Raw genomic sequence first — 8,130 nt, forward strand, 5'->3', positions numbered from 1 at the left:
CGATGTTGGGAGTGAAGGTTGCATCTTGTGTGATGCTGGGGAAGAGGGCAGGAGGAGATTTTCTTGTCTCATCTTGGGAGCTAAGCAAGGCCAGCCCTGGTGAGCATCTTGGGTGAGAAACCACCAATAAATACCAGGCGCCCAGCAGGCTGTATTTCAGAGGAAGGAGCTCAGCATTTCTTGCCAAAGCAAACCCTATGAAAATCATGGGATCGCTATAAGTGACTTGAAGGCCCACCTGCACAACCTGAGCTTGTACCTTTTTGTAAACTATTCCTTCTGACCATGCCATTGGGATTTATTTTAGTAGCCATTGGAGTGTGGGTGAGGAAACATCCTCCCTTGTCTAGAGTGCTCCCTTGCAGCACTTTTCACACTCTCTGAAAGAAAGAAGTTGGCAGCATGAGCTTTCGTAGGCTTCAGTCTTCTTCATCAGGTGCATCTAAGGAAGCAGAGTGAAGTCCATAAAAGCTCACCCTGCCAACATTGGTGCCCACAATTCCCAGAATCCCATAGCATGGATCCAGGGCAGTTCAAGTGGTGTCAAACCAGATTATTTCTCCAGTGTGGATGCAGCCTTTCATACATTTCTAATGAAACATAACAATCATCTCATAAATCTTTTTTTCCTATGGAAGGTGTAAGGCATCTCAACCCAATAGTTATCTCCTGAAGGCATCAAAATTGGCAGCATGAGCTTCCCTAGACTTCAGTCTACTTATCAGGTGAAGAAGTAGACTGAAGTCTAGGAAAGCTCATGCTGCCACCTTTCTTTCTTTCAGTTAGTCTCAAAGGTGCTACAAGATCTCTCTTCGTACTCTTCCGCACTTTTGTCTTCTTTTGGGGGTCAGGAAAATCCCTCCAAGGCCTTCCTCTTTCCTAATGCTCTCTCCTAATACCAAATGAATTTTATTTATTAATACATATATAATGTAGGAGTTATATAGTGTCTTGTTCCCACACCAAGTCTGTTTGAAGGGCCAATGGTAGATGGTGGCATGGATGAGACCCCACCAGAAAGAATGATGAACCACCAGGCAACAGTGAGTACCCCCATCTCATTGTCAGTAACCATGTGGGGTTAGTAGGAAGGGAGGAAATGCAACCAGTGCAGAATGTTAATTTTTTCCCCTTTTCTTTTATAGACAACCATACTGAGAATGGTGAGAGAGAACGAGAAGGAGAGACTATGGAAGAAGGCAGTCCAGAGTCGGATGGGAGTAAGTATTAATCTACTCCTTACAAGGAGTCATGGGAGTTTACAGCTCATCTCAAAGGTGCTCAGGTGGGAAACAAGTTTTAAATACATGTTAGTAGTCCATTACATGTTTTTCTGGAACTCACTGCTTTACTATTATTACTTCGTAACTGAAACAGTCCCATCAGCATGTGCTAAGGCTAAGGAAGAACTGACATTCGTGGTGGCTGCCCAAGATCTGCATATAACAATAATGCCCAGCTCTCTCGCTCTCTTTTTTGAACCTGTTAGGAAGGATCGAATTAGGGGAATTTAATTAGCTCAAATTTACGAGAGGCGTGTCCTAACAATGCACGCAGCAGGATCGTGTCCCTATGTGTATACCAGAGGTCATCTAGTCCAACCCCAAGAAACAGAGACTCCAATGCCAATGAGTTGCAATTAAAATATAAACATTTATTAAAGCCACACAACAAAAGGGATCATACACGCACACACACACATTCAATGCTAAAGCAAGGAAGGGGGAGAGTTTGGGAGTAAAGGAGAAAGGATAGAGGCACCATTGGAATAATTACCTTAGGAGTCTTCTCCAAGCGACGGATGTGAGGGATGGTGGATGGTGAAACACAGCCGCGGGGAATGGGGAAAGCAAGTGGCGACTGCGGTGGCTTGAGCTGAGTTCCGGAGGGCTAAGCTAACAAGAGGCCCAGTGACAGTGAGTTTTTGGCTTAGCTCGAGTGATTTCAGCGGAGGCCAAGGCTTGGGGGAAATCAAGCCTGGAGCAGCAGCTCAACAAGCAAGGTTTGAGGTTTGGAACTTCAGCTCGACAAGCCCAGCTTGGAATCAGGCTTGGAACTTCTGCTTTACAAGCCCAATGAGGGCAGAAATTGGGGTCCTATTTATTCTGCGAAACATATCCTCAGGCTATGACTACCTGGTGAACAAAGGTCTTGATGGCTATCTTTTGTCTAAGCTGAAACTTACACAATGGATACACAAAGAAGAGGACTGACACTTTTCAGGGGAGGACAAATATCTAGATGGCAGAGCTGTTAATACAATCACTCGCTCATTAGGAGAGAGGCTATCTCATTGTCCTCTTCTCTTTGGGCTGCCTGTGAAACTTGTAGGGCAACTCCCAAAACTGCCTTCTGAAAGGTTTGCATTTTACCGTTTTTTCCTGTGACCAAGCCTAGCAGCTTTCTGGCTACGTGGTCGGCTCGCTTTTAGGGTAATGACGGCTTGCGATGGGGTCAGTCCGGGGTCATGATTTTTGATCACTTGGCACCCCAAATTTATATAAAACCAAACTCGGTAACAAACCATTCTAGAATGCATGATAGAAATCAGGTTTCCCTTTTGGTTACATTGCCACAAAGCCAGAGCAGCTCTGTGAGGTGTATTCTAGCTGCTGCAGTGAGCCAGGATGGCATAGTGGTCTGAGTGTTGGACTATGGCTCTGGAGACCAGGGTTCAATTCCCGTTCAGCCATGAAACCCACTGGATGACCTCGGGCAAATCACATGCTCTCAGCCTCATGGGAAGGCAATGGCAAACCTCCTCTGAACCAGTCTTGCCAAGAAAACCCATTACAGGTTTGCCTTTAGGTTGCCATATGACTTGAAGGCATATAACAGCAGCAGCAGCTGCTGCTCCTACTGCAAGGGAGCATCAAATGGTTTTGGCAGGTAGGTTGAATACCAAGTGATAGGGAGTGGCCATAACATAGTGCAAGGGCCTCAGTGATGCCTTGCCTGCACATGAAATTGAAGAGCATACTTATGAAACATGTACGCTTAGTAATGTGGCATGAGTGTAACATTCAATGAAATATTTATTTCAACAGTTGATGCTTGAAGAAAATCACTTCAGAGTAACACTTTTATTTCTGTGAAGGATTTCCCTAAAATGCATATCACTACTTTGTCAACTTTGTCTTTTATAAATCAACCTTGTCAGACTATCAGCCCACTGCAGTTAGTATAAATGTATAGATTTGTGGGGGGAGGGGGAGTGTGCGTGTGCCATCAAGTCACCTATCAACCTATGGTGACACCATGAATTGCCCAGGTTTTCTTTGGCAAGGAATCCTCAGATGTGATTACCAGTGCCTCAATGTGGCACACTCTGCTTAATGTCTCTTGAACACATTCATAAGCAGAGGTGTTAAGCCGAGCTTAGCATCTATTGTATTTATATGTAACAGCAATTAAATCCAGTCTATTCAGCTTCTGTGGGATTCTTTCAGCTCGTTCCTTATCATGTTCTCTTTGTCTTTCAGAAGTTTCTACAAACTGCACCCCTGCATTGATAGGGTCTGTCACACTTACATTTTTGCATGGAAAGATTCGCATCTGTGAATTGATTCAAAATCGATTCACCATTCCCACTATGTGACCTGAATTCCCAGGCTCACACAGTATATATATACACCCACTTTTTCCAGGCAAGTATTCTCTGACGATGCCAGCCACAGATGCTGGCGAAATGGCAGGAAGAAACTCTTCTAGAACACGGCCACATAGCCTGAAAAACCCACCAAAAAACATTCCCACTATGTTTTAAGGCAGAGAATCTCTCCATGACATTTAAACCTGGTCTGAAGTTCCCATTGGCTACCATTACGGATCAAAATGGAGGTGCCTTCATTTCCTGAATGGTGACTGCGCAATCTGAATTGATCCAATAGCTTACTTACATTATTGGAGATGCGAATCACTGTGGTTCTTAAAAAAAGAACTGCTAAGGGATCCAGCGTCAAATACACCGGTTTAAATGGGCTTTTCGGATTTAATGAATTTAAATGCTGCCCTGTAAACTGTACCGAGTACAATCGGTGTAAGTCTGAATGACAGGGAAATAACCCGGTTTCCAATCTGGGTTATTTCATAATTTGAATGGGGCTGATGTCTCTTAACACCAGGGAAAAAACACCTGGGGAAAAAACAAAAAAAGGCATCTCAGTGAGGGCATTGCAAGCCAGTGCAGAAGCTCACCTCTCTCATGTTACGTCCAGGAGCATATGGAGTTTCTTGAGATCATGGACAGGCAGGTTGTGTTGTGCAATGAAGTGACTGATGTGTTCAAGAAGGACATCTCAGCAAACAAAGAGGAGAGGCATGAACTATTGGTGCACATGCATATTGGTACTATTCTCCCAAAGCAGAGTGAACGACCAATGTCAAAGCAGTCTGCCAGGAAAATGTGCAGCGTCTTTCTGTGGTCCTTCTGCTGTTGTTGTTTTGGGCCTTCCAGAATGGCTTGTACACCACAGCTTTGTTGTGTAAATTAAAGTTTTTTCCACCTCATGGTGACACGAAGGCCTATCATGGTGTTTTAAGGCAAGAATTGTTAAGAGGTTTACACTGAGAGAATATGACTTGCCCAAAGTCACCCAGAGGGTTTCATGGCTGAGCTGGAAATTGAACCCTAGTCTCCAGAGGATCATCTAACACTCAAACCACTATGCTATGCTGGCTTCCCTTTACCATGCCTGAAAGGAAAGGCAAGCACCCCAGCCTGTGAGTAAGGGGCACGAAGGACGCAAAAAACACCATGTAAGGCCAAAGAAGTGAAGCAATATAGCCCCTGAAAAGCAAGAACATCAGATCAGTATTTTTTGAAATTGTGATATGTAATTTTTCAAATTGCAAATTTAATATTCATTTTATATGTGATATGTAATATATCAAATGTAAGACAGTTTTATTGATTATTTACTATTTACTATTTCAAATATAGAAAAGTTACATGTTATATTTACTATTTACCAAACCACTGGTGGCACAGTGGTTAAATGCCTGTACTGCAACCTCTTACTCACAAACCATAAGATGGTGAATTCAGTACCAGCCAGGGCTCAGGCTTGACTCAGGCTGGCATCCTTTGTCTGAGGTCACTAAAATGAGTGCCCAGCTTGTTGGGGGCAATTAGCTTACAGTTGTAAACTGCTTACAGACTGCTTAGGTGGTATGAAGCGATATATAAATTAAGCTGCTATTGCTAATTGATACAGCAGTTTGGAGGGAATTCAGAGGTAGGTACCCTTCTAACACACATTATAGAGTATCATGGGCATTTTGATAATGCACTGTCTTTTCACTTTAACAGCCACAGCTGCACTCAATGGAAGCTGGGTTTTGCGAATATCACACTGACACCCCCTTAATGGCCATGGATCCATTCCCTGGTATGCTGGGATTTCTGCTTTTTTTTTCCAGGGCAAGTCACTGAAGACCCTAATGACAGAAAATAAATACTAGGGTTCCACATAGGAAAGCAATGGTGACCTGCATTATGGCAGCAGAGGCCTAAGGAGTGGGGAGGGGAAATGCAGACACCCCCAGATATCAAGGGTGTGTGTGTGTTAAAACTGTTGTGGCATTTCTACCATATATCACACCAAATTCCATATTTCTGCTGCAATTGCTAAGAGTGATGGCTTTCCCTGATCCCACCTCGGCCATCATGTAATGACTTCCACCTATCCACCATTTCTGACATCAGCTGTGGGGCCTGTCTAAATAACCTCAAGGTCACTAGGAGGGCTTAGGTAACTTTCCCACTATACTCAATGGTGCCACCACATACATTTTTCAGATACACAGATTTCCAGGAGGCTGAAAGTGTATGAAAATAAAAACAATTCTTTAGCTACAGAACCTAAACATAACAAGGTTTTCTGTTGACACTGAAAACACCACATACTGTTACACCACTCTTCTAGGTAACTCAGCTGCTTATTTAAATACTGCTTGGTTCCCTTTCTGGGAGAGAGGTGGCATAGAAATGAAATGAAATGAATAAAATACTAACCCTGACTCACTCTTGAGAAGAGTCTTGGAGCCACATAGCCTGACAACCTAGGAGGAATGGTGGGAGGAAAGTGGCCCAGCTCCCAGTCAGTCTCTCAGGCTGGTGAGGAAAGAAAATGAGGGAGCTACATAGCCTGACAATGGCAATGCAACTTGCAGTGAAGATACACAAGGCAAGCATGCAATTGCACACATGGAGAAAAGGTGTTTATTAGAACAAAAGAGAAAGGTCAATGGAACCAAACCAGTTCAAGAATGAAACAGAAGGTTTCCATAAAAATGTTAGACAGCATGTAGTTATCAACCTGCAATCACAGCTTCAATTGCAGCTGTAACTTTCCCCCTCTCCTTGGCCTACCTGCCATTATATTGCCTGTATTCAGGATCAATCCACATGATAGGGTGGGTGGGAAAGGTAGGTCTAGATCAGGGGTTGGCAACCCCCAGCCCGCGGGCCAGAGGCGGCCCGCGGAGGCGGCAGGACCGGCCCCAGCCCGGTCCTGCCGCCTCCTCCTCCTCCTCCTGGGCCACACAACCGTGCTGCCCTCCTCTTCCTCCACCGCGTGGAGGAAGAGGAGGGCCACGCGGCCTGGGGGAGAGGAGGCAAAGGGGGAAGTCCCGCGCTGCCCTCCCTGCCTCCCTGCGCGGCCCCGCGCTGCCCACCTCCTTCTCCTCTGCCTCCTCCGCAGATTGATTTCCACTGAGATGAATTGATTTATTTTACAATAAAACGATTCATCCCCAAAAACACCACTTTGGAAGTGGTGTCAGGAAACCTCAGGGTTTTTGCGTTTGCCCCATGTTTTTCCATCTGAGATCGATCTGATAAGGATCAGGATCGATTTCAAATAGGAATATACCTCAAATCCTGCTGTGATTTATATCGTAGTGGGAATGAAATCCAGAAATCCAAAATGACTTGAAGGCATACAGCAGCGACAATAATGCTGAACCTGAAGTGTTACTTTCTAATCTGGCCACAAGATGGCAGAATGCTGAGTGGTATGTCAAGTGACAAGTACCAGAAAACACACAGCAGGAGGGTTCCACAACAAACACAGGAAGAATAGCAGGGAGAAACTGCTATTGAAGCTGACAGATACATATCAGGTTCTTTTCATAACATGGAATGGGAAAAACCAAAGCAAAGATTAGAGAAGTATGGGACATAGTGCTGAGGTTTGGTTCTTAGTTCCTGATTTGTGTGGTAGTTCAAAAGAGAGCACAATTGGTAGATCTGAAAAAAGAACATTAAATATGTATGTCCCGGATCACTAGGGAAAAACAATAATGTTAAGAATGGTAGAGGGTAGAAGAAAGAGAGGAAGATCACAGATCAAATAGATACTCAATCAGGGGGTTTATGGGCAAAGGCTTGCAAGATCTCGGTAGGGCAGTGGAGGATAGAGATTCTTGGAAGCTAACAACAGATGTAAGTCCCATTCCCTGCACCTCAAAATGCATGTTCATGTGACGCAAGAGGCTATGCAGACGGCAGCATTGCTGATGGTAGGGCTCCCATATCAGACAGGCTTTTGCTGAGGAGCCAGACTAAATGGGCCAAACAGTTCCTGGGTGGCAGCAGCAGTAGTAGTGGCAGAGGGTCAGGAGTGACACTGGCAGAGGATCTCTCAGAAACAATGGCAGTGGCACCATAGCTAAAGCTTGTAAGCACTGTGCAGGAGGAGGCTCTGCTGAATCACTTCTGAACATCTTTTACCATGAAAACCCTATGATGAGACAAAGGTCTAATCTGCACTGGAGAAATAATGCAGTTTGACACCACTGTATGGCTCAATGCTATGGAATTCTGGGATTTGTAGTTTGGGGAGACATTTAGCCTTCTTTGTCAAAGAGCTCTGGTGTCCAGGATTCCATGGCACTGAACCATGGCAGTTAAAAGCAGTGTCAAACTGCATTACTAGATCAATGCCAGGGGGTAGAGAAAGTTCATTGGTAGTCTTGCCCCTACCAAGGAGAGTGGAATATTCTATATTCTTATACTACCACCCTCATAGTTACACCTGGTGGGAACACAGGACAGGACCTTCTCAGTGGCTGCCCCCTCCAAGCTCTGGAACTCCCTTCCCAGAGATTTTTTTCTTGCAGGTAAGT

Source organism: Sceloporus undulatus, chromosome 1 (assembly GCF_019175285.1).
Source record: "Sceloporus undulatus isolate JIND9_A2432 ecotype Alabama chromosome 1, SceUnd_v1.1, whole genome shotgun sequence".
In the NCBI taxonomy this organism is placed as follows: Eukaryota; Metazoa; Chordata; class Lepidosauria; order Squamata; family Phrynosomatidae; genus Sceloporus; species Sceloporus undulatus.